Source organism: Rana temporaria, chromosome 3, assembly GCF_905171775.1.
Source record: "Rana temporaria chromosome 3, aRanTem1.1, whole genome shotgun sequence".
In the NCBI taxonomy this organism is placed as follows: Eukaryota; Metazoa; Chordata; class Amphibia; order Anura; family Ranidae; genus Rana; species Rana temporaria.
Window position 1 is genome coordinate 448,336,891 of NC_053491.1, and position 16,411 is coordinate 448,353,301.

Here is a 16,411-nt window from a genome sequence, read left to right on the forward strand (position 1 = left end):
CCCCCCTCCCTTCCAGTCTTGGTGATAGCAGAGATTCCCCCTTCCCTTCCAGTCTTGGCGATAGCAGAGATTCCCCCTTCCCTTCCAGTCTTGGCGATAACAGAGATTCCCCCCTCTCTTCCAGTCTTGGTGATAGCAGAGATTCCCCCCTCCCTTCCAGTCTTGGTGATAGCAGAGATTCCCCCCTCCCTTCCAGTCTTGGTGATAGCAGAGATTCTCCCCCCCTTCTAGTCTTGGTGATGGCAGAGATTCCCCCCTCCCTTCCAGTCTTGGTGATAGCAGAGATTCCCCCTCCCTTCCAGTCTTGGTGATAGCAGAGATTCCCCCCTCCCTTCCAGTCTTGGTGATAGCAGAGATTCTCCCTCCCTTCCAGTCTTGGCGATAGCAGAGATTCCCCCTTCCCTTCCAGTCTTGGTAATAGCAGAGATTCCCCCTCCCTTCCAGTCTTGGTGATAGCAGAGATTCCCCCTCCCTTCCAGTCTTGGTGATAGCAGCGATTCCCCCCTCACTTCCAGTCTTGGTGATAGCAGAGATTCCCCCCTCCCTTCCAGTCTTGGTGATAGCAGAGATTCCCCCCTCCCTTCCAGTCTTGGTGATAGCAGAGATCCCCCCCTCCCTTCCAGTCTTGGTGATAGCAGAGATTCCCCCCTCCCTTCCAGTCTTGGTGATAGCAGAGATTCCCCCTCCCTTCCAGTCTTGGTGATAGCAGAGATTCCCCCCTCCCTTCCAGTCTTGGTGATAGCAGAGATTCCCCCTCCCTTCCAGTCTTGGTGATAGCAGAGATTCCCCCTCCCTTCCAGTCTTGGTGATAGCAGCGATTCCCCCCTCACTTCCAGTCTTGGTGATAGCAGAGATTCCCCCCTCCCTTCCAGTCTTGGTGATAGCAGAGATTCCCCCCTCCCTTCCAGTCTTGGTGATAGCAGAGATCCCCCCTCCAGTCTTGGTGATAGCAGAGATTCCCCCCTCCCTTCCAGTCTTGGTGATAGCAGATCCCCCCCCCTTCTAGTCTTGGTGATGGCAGAGATTCCCCCTCCCTTCCAGTCTTGGTGATAGCAGAGATTCCCCCCCCCCCTCCCGTCTTGGTGATAGCAGAGATTCCCCCCTCCCTTCCAGTCTTGGTGATAGCAGAGATTCCCCCCTCCCTTCCAGTCTTGGTGATAGCAGAGATTCCCCCCTCCCTTCCAGTCTTGGTGATAGCAGATCCCCCCCCTTCTAGTCTTGGTGATGGCAGAGATTCCCCCCTCCCTTCCAGTCTTGGTGATAGCAGAGATTCCCCCCTCCCTTTCCAGTCTTGGTGATAGCAGAGATTTCCCCCCCCCTTCCAGTCTTGGTGATAGCAGAGATTCCCCCCTCCCTTCCAGTCTTGGTGATAGCAGAGATTCCCCCTCCCTTCCAGTCTTGGTTATAGCAGAGATTTCCCCCTCCCTTCCAGTCTTGGTGATAGCAGAGATTCCCCCCTCCCTTCCAGTCTTGGTGATAGCAGAGATTCCCCCCTCCCTTCCAGTCTTGGTGATAGCAGATCCCCCCCCTTCTAGTCTTGGTGATGGCAGAGATTCCCCCCTCCCTTCCAGTCTTGGTGATAGCAGAGATTCCCCCCCCCCTTTCCAGTCTTGGTGATAGCAGAGATTTCCCCCTCCCTTCCAGTCTTGGTGATAGCAGAGATTCCCCCCTCCCTTCCAGTCTTGGTGATAGCAGAGATTCCCCCTCCCTTCCAGTCTTGGTGATAGCAGAGATTCCCCCCTCCCTTCCAGTCTTGGTGATAGCAGAGATTCCCCCCTCCCTTCCAGTCTTGGTGATAGCAGAGATCCCCCCCTCCCTTCCAGTCTTGGTGATAGCAGAGATTCCCCCCTCCCTTCCAGTCTTGGTGATAGCAGATCCCCCCCCCCCTTCTAGTCTTGGTGATGGCAGAGATTCCCCCTCCCTTCCAGTCTTGGTGATAGCAGAGATTCCCCCCCCCCCTTTCCAGTCTTGGTGATAGCAGAGATTTCCCCCTCCCTTCCAGTCTTGGTGATAGCAGAGATTCCCCCCTCCCTTCCAGTCTTGGTGATAGCAGAGATTCCCCCCTCCCTTCCAGTCTTGGTGATAGCAGATCCCCCCCCTTCTAGTCTTGGTGATGGCAGAGATTCCCCCCTCCCTTCCAGTCTTGGTGATAGCAGAGATTCCCCCCCCCCCTTTCCAGTCTTGGTGATAGCAGAGATTTCCCCCTCCCTTCCAGTCTTGGTGATAGCAGAGATTCCCCCCTCCCTTCCAGTCTTGGTGATAGCAGAGATTCCCCCTCCCTTCCAGTCTTGGTGATAGCAGAGATTCCCCCCTCCCTTCCAGTCTTGGTGATAGCAGAGATTCCCCCCTACCTTCCAGTCTTGGTGATAGCAGAGATTCCCCCCTCCCTTCCAGTCTTGGTGATAGCAGAGATTCCCCCCTCCCTTCCAGTCTTGGTGATAGCAGAGATTCCCCCTCCCTTCCAGTCTTGGTGATAGCAGAGATTCTCCCCTCCCTTCCAGTCTTGGCGATAGCAGAGATCCCCTCCCTTCCAGTCTTGGTGATAGCAGAGATTCCCCCCTCCCTTCCAGTCTTGGTGATAGCAGAGATTCCCCCCTCCCTTCCAGTCTTGGTGATAGCAGAGATTCCCCCCTCCCTTCCAGTCTTGGTGATAGCAGAGATTCCCCCTCCCTTCCAGTCTTGGTGATAGCAGAGATTCCCCCCTCCCTTCCAGTCTTGGTGATAGCAGAGATTCCCCCCTTCCTTCCAGGATTCCAGGTAATTTTCGAGCAATAAATAATGATTTACTGAAAAAGGTTTGGTCTTTAAGTGGTTAAACTTCCCTCATCTACAGACCGAAGTTCATTCCTTTTGATCTAAGAACGAAAAGTTACAGGGCCAGATTCAGAGAGAACTTACACCGACGTATCTGTTAAGTTCTAGGATGCGCCGTATTCTTGAAACCACATACGCCTGAATTCTGGCTCCATCCGACCGACGTAAATCTCCTACGCCGTCGTATCTTGGGTACATATTTACGCTGGCCGCTAGGGGCGCTTCCATTGATTTACGCGTTGAATATGTAAATGACCTAGATACGCCAATTCACAAACGTACTTGCGCCCGTCGCAGTAAGCTACGCCGTTTACCTAAGGCGTACGTCCGGCGTATAGTTATCCCTCATAAAGCAGGGGTAAGTCATGTTAGGGTATGGACGTCGGAACAGCCGACGTATCTTAGGGAGTATATGCAACGTGATTCTGAGCATGCGCTGAGCATCCAAAAAGTATGTTTTTTTCCAAAACTTCCCTTCTCAGCTTAGGGTGCGCGTTATACGCCGGCGCGCGGTATACCCCGATAAATACGTATTTAGGAAAAAAAATTGTACCTTTACAACCCCTTTAATCAAAAAAGGCATCACACAGTGCTTGTGCTTTTGATGCGTTTCTGCTGGTTTCTCCTACCAGACAATAGACACCTCCCCAAAAAAACGCAAAAAACATTAAAAAAAAAACGCATTAACAATGCATCAAAAACACGTGTGAAAAAACATCAACCACAACCTGCATAGGTGTGAACCAGGAATTATAACCACAATCTACTGCCTGCAATTTATTACCTGCTGTTTCAGACGCTGTTGGGCTGGGTTGGGCTAGCAGGGCTGTACCGAGCTGGCAGGGTGGTGCACGCCATAGAAATAGACAGGTAAAAATGCCATGCGATAATGAAGTAAACGTCTAACATCATAACCAAATCCATCATAGAGGGATACTTCATAAAGTTAAAGTAGAACTATAGGCAAAACTTTCCCCTTTTGGATAGAATAAGGGAGGGTTATAAGCCGTCAGTTTATTTTTTGCCATCTGTGTCCCATGGGGGGAGATTTCCCTTCACTTCCTGTCCCATAGCCAAAACAGGAAGTGAGAAGTAATTCCTGCAAATGAAGGGAATTCCTTAGTCACCCCCAGGTCACCACAACTACCACATTGGAAGATTTCCCCTCTATTACTTTTCTGGGGACAACCCAAAATTTACTTTCAATTATCATGATAGACAGGGAAATTAGAGAGGGGGAATCTCCTTAACGGGGGCCACAGACAGCAATAAAAACTGACAGGGGTTCTAATCCCTCTCCACTCTATTCAAAACTAAAAAAAAAAAAAAATTTGGACTTTAGTTATACTTTAACCACTTCACATACATCTCTTTTAAAATTCCACAGTCATTTGCTGTGAGCAATTTCATTACTGCAGAAGAGACTAGCCTGCCTGCTCTCAGCATTCCCCAGCATGTAAACTGAACTGCACTGCACATGCACAGCTCAGCTTAAAGCAGCGGCCCCATCCCCTGTGTGCCGGGGTGACTAGTTCCTGCGCATGCAGACGAGTGATGTCATCCTGTACCAGCCAATGAAGATGGTGGAAAACCAGCACACAGCCGGCGTCAGCAAGGGACAAGGACCATTAAAGCCCAATTCCAGGCAAAACTTGTGTTTTTTATGGAGTGTGTAGGAGTGAGTGATAGCAGAGATTCCCCCCTCCCTTCCAGTCTTGGTGATAGCAGAGATTCCCCCCTCCCTTCCAGTCTTGGTGATAGCAGAGATTCCCCCCTCCCTTCCAGTCTTGGTGATAGCAGAGATTCCCCCCTCCCTTCCAGTCTTGGTGATAGCAGAGATTCCCCCCTCCCTTCCAGTCTTGGTGATAGCAGAGATTCTCCCCTCCCTTCCAGAGATTCCCCCCTCCCTTCCAGTCTTGGTGATAGCAGAGATTCCCCCTTCCCTTCCAGTCTTGGCGATAGCAGAGATTCCCCCTTCCCTTCCAGTCTTGGCGATAACAGAGATTCCCCCCTCTCTTCCAGTCTTGGTGATAGCAGAGATTCCCCCCTCCCTTCCAGTCTTGGTGATAGCAGAGATTCCCCCCTCCCTTCCAGTCTTGGTGATAGCAGAGATTCTCCCCCCCTTCTAGTCTTGGTGATGGCAGAGATTCCCCCCTCCCTTCCAGTCTTGGTGATAGCAGAGATTCCCCCTCCCTTCCAGTCTTGGTGATAGCAGAGATTCCCCCCTCCCTTCCAGTCTTGGTGATAGCAGAGATTCTCCCTCCCTTCCAGTCTTGGCGATAGCAGAGATTCCCCCTTCCCTTCCAGTCTTGGTAATAGCAGAGATTCCCCCTCCCTTCCAGTCTTGGTGATAGCAGAGATTCCCCCTCCCTTCCAGTCTTGGTGATAGCAGCGATTCCCCCCTCACTTCCAGTCTTGGTGATAGCAGAGATTCCCCCCTCCCTTCCAGTCTTGGTGATAGCAGAGATTCCCCCCTCCCTTCCAGTCTTGGTGATAGCAGAGATCCCCCCCTCCCTTCCAGTCTTGGTGATAGCAGAGATTCCCCCCTCCCTTCCAGTCTTGGTGATAGCAGAGATTCCCCCCTCCCTTCCAGTCTTGGTGATAGCAGAGATTCCCCCCTCCCTTCCAGTCTTGGTGATAGCAGAGATTCCCCCCTCCCTTCCAGTCTTGGTGATAGCAGAGATTCCCCCCTCCCTTCCAGTCTTGGTGATAGCAGCGATTCCCCCCTCACTTCCAGTCTTGGTGATAGCAGAGATTCCCCCCTCCCTTCCAGTCTTGGTGATAGCAGAGATTCCCCCCTCCCTTCCAGTCTTGGTGATAGCAGAGATCCCCCCTCCTTCCAGTCTTGGTGATAGCAGAGATTCCCCCCTCCCTTCCAGTCTTGGTGATAGCAGATCCCCCCCCCTTCTAGTCTTGGTGATGGCAGAGATTCCCCCTCCCTTCCAGTCTTGGTGATAGCAGAGATTCCCCCCCCCCTTTCCAGTCTTGGTGATAGCAGAGATTCCCCCCTCCCTTCCAGTCTTGGTGATAGCAGAGATTCCCCCCTCCCTTCCAGTCTTGGTGATAGCAGAGATTCCCCCCTCCCTTCCAGTCTTGGTGATAGCAGATCCCCCCCCTTCTAGTCTTGGTGATGGCAGAGATTCCCCCCTCCCTTCCAGTCTTGGTGATAGCAGAGATTCCCCCCCCCCTTTCCAGTCTTGGTGATAGCAGAGATTTCCCCCTCCCTTCCAGTCTTGGTGATAGCAGAGATTCCCCCCTCCCTTCCAGTCTTGGTGATAGCAGAGATTCCCCCTCCCTTCCAGTCTTGGTTATAGCAGAGATTTCCCCCTCCCTTCCAGTCTTGGTGATAGCAGAGATTCCCCCCTCCCTTCCAGTCTTGGTGATAGCAGAGATTCCCCCCTCCCTTCCAGTCTTGGTGATAGCAGATCCCCCCCCTTCTAGTCTTGGTGATGGCAGAGATTCCCCCCTCCCTTCCAGTCTTGGTGATAGCAGAGATTCCCCCCCCCCTTTCCAGTCTTGGTGATAGCAGAGATTTCCCCCTCCCTTCCAGTCTTGGTGATAGCAGAGATTCCCCCCTCCCTTCCAGTCTTGGTGATAGCAGAGATTCCCCCTCCCTTCCAGTCTTGGTGATAGCAGAGATTCCCCCCTCCCTTCCAGTCTTGGTGATAGCAGAGATTCCCCCCTCCCTTCCAGTCTTGGTGATAGCAGAGATCCCCCCCTCCCTTCCAGTCTTGGTGATAGCAGAGATTCCCCCCTCCCTTCCAGTCTTGGTGATAGCAGATCCCCCCCCCCCCTTCTAGTCTTGGTGATGGCAGAGATTCCCCCTCCCTTCCAGTCTTGGTGATAGCAGAGATTCCCCCCCCCCTTTCCAGTCTTGGTGATAGCAGAGATTTCCCCCTCCCTTCCAGTCTTGGTGATAGCAGAGATTCCCCCCTCCCTTCCAGTCTTGGTGATAGCAGAGATTCCCCCCTCCCTTCCAGTCTTGGTGATAGCAGATCCCCCCCCTTCTAGTCTTGGTGATGGCAGAGATTCCCCCCTCCCTTCCAGTCTTGGTGATAGCAGAGATTCCCCCCCCCCCTTTCCAGTCTTGGTGATAGCAGAGATTTCCCCCTCCCTTCCAGTCTTGGTGATAGCAGAGATTCCCCCCTCCCTTCCAGTCTTGGTGATAGCAGAGATTCCCCCTCCCTTCCAGTCTTGGTGATAGCAGAGATTCCCCCCTCCCTTCCAGTCTTGGTGATAGCAGAGATTCCCCCCTACCTTCCAGTCTTGGTGATAGCAGAGATTCCCCCCTCCCTTCCAGTCTTGGTGATAGCAGAGATTCCCCCCTCCCTTCCAGTCTTGGTGATAGCAGAGATTCCCCCTCCCTTCCAGTCTTGGTGATAGCAGAGATTCTCCCCTCCCTTCCAGTCTTGGCGATAGCAGAGATCCCCTCCCTTCCAGTCTTGGTGATAGCAGAGATTCCCCCCTCCCTTCCAGTCTTGGTGATAGCAGAGATTCCCCCCTCCCTTCCAGTCTTGGTGATAGCAGAGATTCCCCCCTCCCTTCCAGTCTTGGTGATAGCAGAGATTCCCCCTCCCTTCCAGTCTTGGTGATAGCAGAGATTCCCCCCTCCCTTCCAGTCTTGGTGACAGCAGAGATTCCCCCCTCCCTTCCAGGATTCCAGGTCATTTTCGAGCAATAAATAATGATTTACTGAAAAAGGTTTAGTCTTTAAGTGGTTAAACTTCCCTCACCTACAGACCGAAGTTCATTCCTTTTGATCTAAGAACGAAAAGTTACAGGGCCAGATTCAGAGAGAACTTACACCGACGTATCTGTTAAGTTCTAGGATGCGCCGTATTCTTGAAACCAGATACGCCAGAAATCTTGCTCCATCCGACCGACGCAAGTCTCCTACGCCGTCGTATCTTGGGTGCATATTTACGCTGGCCGCTAGGGGCGCTTCCATTGATTTACGCGTTGAATATGTAAATGACCTAGATACGCCAATTCACAAACGTACTTGCGCCCGTCGCAGTAAGCTACGCCGTTTACCTAAGGCGTACGTCCGGCGTATAGTTATCCCTCATAAAGCAGGGGTAAGTCATGTTAGGGTATGGACGTCGGAACAGCCGACGTATCTTAGGGAGTATATGCAACGTGATTCTGAGCATGCGCTGAGCATCCAAAAAGTATGTTTTTTTCCAAAACTTCCCTTCTCAGCTTAGGGTGCGCGTTATACGCCGGCGCGCGGTATACCCCGATAAATACGTATTTAGGAAAAAAAATTGTACCTTTACAACCCCTTTAATCAAAAAAGGCATCACACAGTGCTTGTGCTTTTGATGCGTTTCTGCTGGTTTCTCCTACCAGACAATAGACACCTCCCCAAAAAAACGCAAAAAACATTAAAAAAAAAACGCATTAACAATGCATCAAAAACACGTGTGAAAAAACATCAACCACAACCTGCATAGGTGTGAACCAGGAATTATAACCACAATCTACTGCCTGCAATTTATTACCTGCTGTTTCAGACGCTGTTGGGCTGGGTTGGGCTAGCAGGGCTGTACCGACCTGGCAGGGTGGTGCACGCCATAGAAATAGACAGGTAAAAATGCCATGCGATAATGAAGTAAACTTCTAACATCATAACCAAATCCATCATAGAGGGATACTTCATAAAGTTAAAGTTGAACTATAGGCAAAACTTTCCCCTTTTGGATAGAATAAGGGAGGGTTATAACCCGTCAGTTTATTTTTTGCCATCTGAGTCCCATGGGGGGAGATTTCCCTTCACTTCCTGTCCCATAGCCAAAACAGGAAGTGAGAAGTAATTCCTGCAAATGAAGGGAATTCCTTAGTCACCCCCAGGTCACCACAACTACCACATTGGAAGATTTCCCCTCTATTACTTTTCTGGGGACAACCCAAAATTGACTTTCAATTATCAGGATAGACAGGACAATTAGAGAGGGCAAATCTCCTTAACGGGGGCCACAGACAGCAATAAAAGATGACATGGGTTCTAATCCCTCTCCACTCTATTCAAAACTAAAAAAACTTCACATACATCTCTTTTAAAATTCCACAGTCATTTGCTGTGAGCAATTTAATTACTGCAGAAGAGACTAGCCTGCCTGCTCTCAGCATTCCCCAGCATGTAAACTGAACTGCACTGCACAGCTCAGCTTAAAGCAGCGGCACCATCCCTGTGTGCCAGGGTGACTAGTTCCTGCGCATGCAGAGGAGTGATGTCATCCTGCACCAGCCAATGAAGATGGTGGAAAACCAGCACACAGCCGGCGTCAGCAAGGGACAAGGATCATTAATTCTACTTTAAAGCCCAATTCCAGGCAAAACTTGTGTTTTTTATGGAGTGTGTAGGAGTGAGTGCTTTCTGTGTCCCTATTGGGGAGATTCCCCCCCTCCCTTCCAGTCTTGGTGATGGCAGAGATTCCCCCCTCCCTTCCAGTCTTGGTGATGGCAGAGATTCCCCCCTCCCTTCCAGTCTTGGTGATAGCAGAAATTCCCCCTCCCTTCCAGTCTTGGTGATAACAGAGATTCTCCCCTCCCTTCCAGAGATTCCCCCCTCCCTTCCAGTCTTGGTGATAGCAGAGATTCCCCCCTCCCTTCCAGTCTTGGTGATAGCAGAGATTCCCCCTCCCTTCCAGTCTTGGTGATAGCAGAGATTCCCCCCTCCCTTCCAGTCTTGGTGATAGCAGAGATCCCCCCCCCCCCTTCCAGTCTTGGTGATAGCAGAGATTCCCCCCCCCCCTTCCAGTCTTGGTGATAGCAGAGATCCCCCCCCCTCCCTTCCAGTCTTGGTGATAGCAGAGATTCCCCCCCCTCCCTTCCAGTCTTGGTGATAGCAGAGATTCCCCCCTCCCTTCCAGTCTTGGTGATAGCAGAGATCCCCCCCCTCCCTTCCAGTCTTGGTGATAGCAGAGATCCCCCCCCTCCCTTCCAGTCTTGGTGATAGCAGAGATCCCCCCCCCCTCCCTTCCAGTCTTGGTGATAGCAGAGATTCCCCCCCCTCCCTTCCAGTCTTGGTGATAGCAGAGATCCCCCCCTCCCATTCCAGTCTTGGTGATAGCAGAGATTCCCCTCTCCCTTCCAGGATTCCAGGTAATTTTCGAGCAATAAATAATGATTTACTGAAAAAGGTTTAGTCTTTAAGTGGTTAAACTTCCCTCATCTACAGACCGAAGTTCATTCCTTTTGATCGAAGAACGAAAAGTTACAGGGCCAGATTCAGAGAGCACTTACGCCGACGTATCTGTTAAGTTCTGGGTAGCTTTTCCCAATCTCTTCTTCGGTTCTACACAGGTAGCCGACACCCTAAAGGATAAATTCACTTTTACAAAATAAAAATGTAAATAATAAATACACATTTTTTTGCAGGTAATTTTTTTTTTTTTGTTAGGGATCTGTAATGCATTACACCCACGATTGGCTGATGTGCAATTCCGTCATCCTGCAGACTTTGTGTAGCTGTCTGCCCGAAACCTCCTATAAGGACAAGCAGTTACTGTGACAGACCTAGTCAGGACAGGGGCTTTTGGAGAGAACTGGGAAACCTTTGTTTCAGCCCCCCATGTCCCTCTTATGTGTAAGTTATTCTGTGTCTATTAAGGGCACAGGTTGACCAAGCAAATAATGGACAACTATTTAATAGACACTGAGAATGTGGCCTGGATTACTGTAGATGGGACAGTAACAGGGCTCAAGTCCTGCGGGAACGCGTGGGAACGGAGTCCCTGCACTTTTTTCACAGCAGGAACGCAGTTCCCTTTGCAGGACTAAAGCAGCCGAGCCGCCCGAGCCGCCCAAGACAATCCCTCACTAAGCGGCGATGCCCAGCTCGAGTCACTGTCAGGGGCAGGCGAACCTTAGTAATCTTTTATGTTACTGGCCACTTCCTGTATATGGATTCATCGGGTAGTGTGCGGGTATTCCGTTACTTTCTCTATGCTACAATGTCTCCTGGGAGCTTTTGTCATTGTTCCCAGGAGACATTGCGGAGGTCTGCCGCAATTTATCGCGGGATTTAGAAAGAACTTGCTTGCGGGAAAAAAAAACATGCGGTTTAGTAATTATGCATATGAGCGTATAATTTTTTTTTTTTTTTGGGGGAGTGGATCTTGGGTGGGAGTTCCCACACTTTTTTCCCCAGGACTTGACTCCTGGACAGTAATATTTATCAACTACCGTATATACCTCAAGAAATGTACGATACATTAATTCCACTGTATCAGAATGATGGAACATTGTATGAGCTTTGCCTCAGACTATTGTAGGTAGGAGATGAACAGTCTGCTACTGGGATCTCCTGCTATTCTATAAAGGTGCACTGGCCTGTGCCTAGCACCTACAGTACCTCCACAGCTTCAGGGAGCTGGGACGATCGGCCACTCTCCCCGGCACACAGAGCCCTGAACTGATGCTTCTACTTCCAGCTGATTTGCTGGGAACAGGGCAGAGAGCTACCAACCTCTAGCCAGCACCAGCAACAACTGTGGAGTTCCAGGGCAGTCGGCCCCTCTTTCCAGCGACAAGCTGATGTAGTGAAGCTTCTACTCCCAGCTGAATTGCTGGCAATGGAGCAGAGCTCCGCTGGCCTCTGCCTAGCACCTACAGTGCCTCCCAGGCTTCAGAAATCTGGGGCAAATCGCCCCCTTTACCCAGCAGCAGACCAAGCCGCTGAATATTAATAGCCACCCAGCTGAAGCCCTCGCCACCGGACAGAGAGTTAATTACCTCTGCCCCACACCTACTGATGACAACTATTCCTTGCAACCAAGAATGGAGATCATGCAGACTGACTATGAGAGTTCACTCTGCCGACTAACGCATGCCCAGACCAGATTGAGGTCTGGTATCTTGTTAGTCGACTTTTGATGGAGGAAAACGTAACAGACCTAACCAGGACAGAAGCTTTTGGAGAGAACTGGGAAACCTTTGTTTCAGCCCCCATGTCACTCTTATGTGTAAGCCAACCCTGTGTCTATTAAGGGCACAGAGTGACCAAGCAAATAATGGACACTGAGAATGCGGTTTGGATTAGTGCAGATGGGACAGTAATATTTATCAACAATATCCCTCAAGAAATCGATGATGCATATATTCCACCATTTCAGAATGATGGAACATTGTATGAGCTTTGCCTCAGACTATTGTAGGTAGGAGACGAACAGTCTGCTACTGGGGTCTCCTGCTATTCTCTGAAGGTGTGCTGTGTTTATACTTATGATAATGTGTATTGTAATGTGTGAGCTTGCCGACGGCAAGTCTGACCTGAATAGTCTCGGTGGGCACCGAGTCATCCAGGTGGCTACTTAAAACAGAGGTTCACCCAAAATACAAGTATATAACATTACATTCTGTATACCTCAAACATGTACAGTATGCTGTTTTTTTTTGGGGGGTGTACATACGGTATTATCGACATTTTTCACCTGGCTTCTGGGTACTAGCTCCCACGGGAGTAGGCGTTCCTATGCAGTGGCGCAATGTCCTCTGGGATTTCGCCCAGATGATTGATGTGCCTGACAAAACCCCCCCCAGCGGATAAGGCGCGTCACGAGTTTCCGAAACTAGCCAAACTGCGAGTCAGCTCTATACGGCGCCTGCGCACGACTAGGAGCCGTGTAGAGCTGACTGTGCAGGCGCCGTATAGAGCCGACTCGCAGTTCGGCTAGTTACAGAAACTCGTGACGCGCCTTATCTGCCGGGGGGGAGTTTTTGTCAGGCACGTCAATCAGCTTTGCGAAGTCCCAGAGGACATTGCCCCACTGCATAGGAATGCCTACTCCCGCGGGAGCTAGTACCCGGAAGCCAGGTGAAAAATAGCGATAATACCGTATCTACACCCCCAAAAAACAAACAGCATACTGTACATATTTGAGGTATACAGAATGTAATGTTATATAGTTGTTTTTTGGGTGAACCTCCGCTTTAAGGTCATGTTTATAGTATATGTTGGGTGCTGCAATTATATTCCTGTGTGCAGGTTGTATTAGGGCAATATGATCAGGAGGAGGGGGGGGGATGTCCTTCACAAGTGTATAAAAGCCTGTATTTCTGTTCAAATAAACAGTTCTTATTCTGGTTTACCCTAAAACTGGTGTTGCCTAGTTCTTGGGGTAACTGTAGCCAGATTTGCTGATCTCGTGTTCCAGGAGCTTAGGAAGCAGCTTCTTAGCGGAGATATCCAGTCAGGGTGTTTGGATTCCAGCACAGTAATGCCTCGTACACATGGCCGGACTTTCCGAGAAAAAAAAGGCAGACAGGCTTTTTTTCCCCCTCGGAAAGTCCGGCCGTGTGTAGCCTCCATCTGACTTTTTTTTGTTGGAAGTCCGATGGACCTTAGATAAAGTACCTGTTCTCTTTCTTTTCGTCGGACTTCCGATGGACTCACGGCAGACTTTTGCACGGTTAAAAGTCAGACCGTGCGTACAAGGCATTACACTTTGGCAGGAAGCTCAATCAACTACCTAGAAAAATCAACAGTGCACTATTCGTTTACTGCGAACTACAAGCCGACAGCCTCAAAGGCTGTTGGAACTTGTAGTTTTCCCATTCAGAAAACACACTACATGGATGACGCAGCTGGGTGGGCGAAGCATCACACGGCCATGTTTTTGTTTAAACTGACAATGAGCGGGGGAAGAAGGTCCCTCTGTGCAAACGGGGGGAGGGGGGCTATCCTTTAATTCAATCACCATGGAATGGGTTAATGCAGATGTTGATCTCAGGAGTTCTTTAAAAACAGCGATGCCCAAACTCCCCAGCATCAGGGACCGGCCTCCCAGAAAACTACCCCTCCGCAGATCAGGGGTGGGGTTTTGGGCGGGTGTCTACAGCCAGTCAACTCAACTGCCACTCACATCTTTATTTGTATCTGTATTTATTATAGAAAAAATAATATTAATATGAAGAAATATTATTGAACAACATTTTTCTTCATCTTTATTTCAATTTGTTTGGCTGATCACACGAGCCCTATTTAATATTATTATTAAAATTGAATTGAGCTCATGTAATCACCCAAAAAGATAGAAATAAAGATAAAAATAGTTTTTTTTCAATAATAAAATTTCTTCATATTAATATTTTTTTCTATAATAATAATCAAATCGATTGAGCTCATATGGTCAGTCAAACCGATATAACGATTCACATACATATATTTCACATACACACTGAGTGACATGACCACAGAGAGGGAAGGCTATTGCTGGGATAATGGGAGCGGGCACCCTCTGGTGGTGGGAGGGTGACAGTGCACTAGACCCACACAAGGGCTCAGGATCCCCCACACTTACAACCCACAGCAGGCCCCCGCCACCAACAAGAGGCAGTACAAGTGGCTGCCAGTAAAGATTGAGCCTCGCCCCCAACAAACCCCCGAAGTACTAGGTGGGGGTCCCCCGAAGGGAGACCCCATAAGGTTGGGGTCTCTGCTTTAAAGGATTGTGGCTACCCAGACTGGGCTTTTGTTAAAACTTCCAAGTCAAGCAAAAATGTGGGACCATTAAACAGAGGGAAAAAAAGCTGAAAACACAGAATGCTAGAGTGTTGTAAAAACAGAAGCTTGTACATCCAACAGACCCAGCACTAGTGAAATAACTTGGTATATGCAGTGTAGATAGAAAAGACCTGTACATTGGGGAGATGAAACGAAGTCTCAAAAAACAAAATGACCCAGAAGGTCACAGAAGGGACAATCCTACAGGTCAACCGTTTTCCTAAAAAGGGACATTCCATTGAGAACAATGAGGTACAAATTTTGGACAGAGGACAACTTTTTATTTTTTTAAAGCGGAGCTCCACCCTAAAGTGGAACTCCCGCTGATCGGTACCCTCCGGTGTCACATTTGACACCTTTCAGGGGGGTGCAGATACAGGTCTAAAGACAGGTATTTGCACCCACTTCCGGCCACACAGTCTCGGGCAGACTGCGGGCATGACGTCACCCCCCCCCCCGTTGTGTTCTGGGAACACTCAGCTCCCAGTACATAGTGGGAGCCAATCGCGTAGCGCAACTCGCGCATGCACCGTAGGGAACCGGGCAGTGAAGCCGGAGCGCCTCACTTCCTGGTTCCCTCACCAATCGCTCGTCCTCTGCTGCAGACGGCGCTGGACTCCAGGACAGGTAAGTGTCCTAATATTAAAATGTCAGCAGCTGCAGTATTTGTAGCTGCTGGCTTTTAATTTTTTTTTCAGCGGACAACCGCTTTAAGCCCGTGGTGTGTGAACACTCCAAAAACTCCATCTGGTGCAAAAAAAAAAAAAGTGCACAACAAAAAGTGAGACACAAAAAGTGCACAGGGTGTACATATGGTCCGCCGAAGAGAAGGGACCTTTGCCCTGATCCCTTGGACATTAGGCTCCAGACAGGGACTAGGGTACTTTGACATGGTCCATCTGTCCGAAACTAGATGGACCACATTCTCTGGGAGGTCTGCCGAAACAGACAACCCCAAGTACTAAGTGGGGCTCCCCGGAGGAAGACCCCATGAGAGAGGGCGAACCAAGCTAGAAGTCCATGTCCACCCTCTACCAAGAAGTTTAGGGCAGGCCCGAGGACCTACCCCTACTAATGAAACTTGTACAAACCCAACAAACAAAAAATAAAATAAAAAAAGAAGAGTGACAAACAACATAAAGGTGGTGAAAAGGAAAGTGGAGAAGGTGCAATAGTGCCATTGTTATGGTGCAATGGCCGGCCCAGAGGCCAGGAATAAAAATTCCTCTGGTCCTGTCCAAAAGGTCCAGCCCAAGAATGAGGCCATCTGCGTAAAACTGAAACCACAATCCCTAAACAGGGATGGGGTTCCTTGACACCATTTATCTTCCACATATAGTGACTTTTTAAGAACAATTTACACGTTCAGCCATGTAATTCAAAAGGGGTCAACATCTATGCAGGCTTCCTGACACCAAGGCTGGGATTATGTAATAAGAACAGGGTGGTTCCATAACTTTCACACCTCCCATCCTGTTCGTGGATAACCATCTACACTCAGCATTCCATGGTGATTGGATTAAGTAGTCGATGTGTATATAAATGCTAGGGGTAGGGTATGGTTTTCGATACCCATTAGAACCAAAGAATCGGCATGGATAAGCTATAAAAGATCGACATTACATAACTCAAGTTGATTGTGAATAACTACCACTTGCTAATTACCTTTTATATTTTTTTGGCTAAATATCTTTATTTTTCTAGAAACTGTTCATCTTTCTGAACTTTTATGATCGATAACTAATAAAACATGGAAGACGACAGGGAGAAAACATGGTTAGTGCTTCCCACAAGGACAAAGGTGGACATGTATATAGACACAAGATGGAATATGAGAATGAAATGACAGCCGTTCAACTATTTCATTTTTTTAATTGGTCGCAGCAACAAAGAGTTGATTGACGACAGTATAATTTATGTTAAAATCCCACACGATAATGAGAGACAAAGAGACAACAGGAGGATGTGTACACATATATGTAGTGTTAGGATATGGGTACAGCAAGCCATAGCATACAGTACCGCGAATATATTCATAGGACAAACACACACTCATACTCACTGCTGGCCTTTGTTCTAGTGCATTAG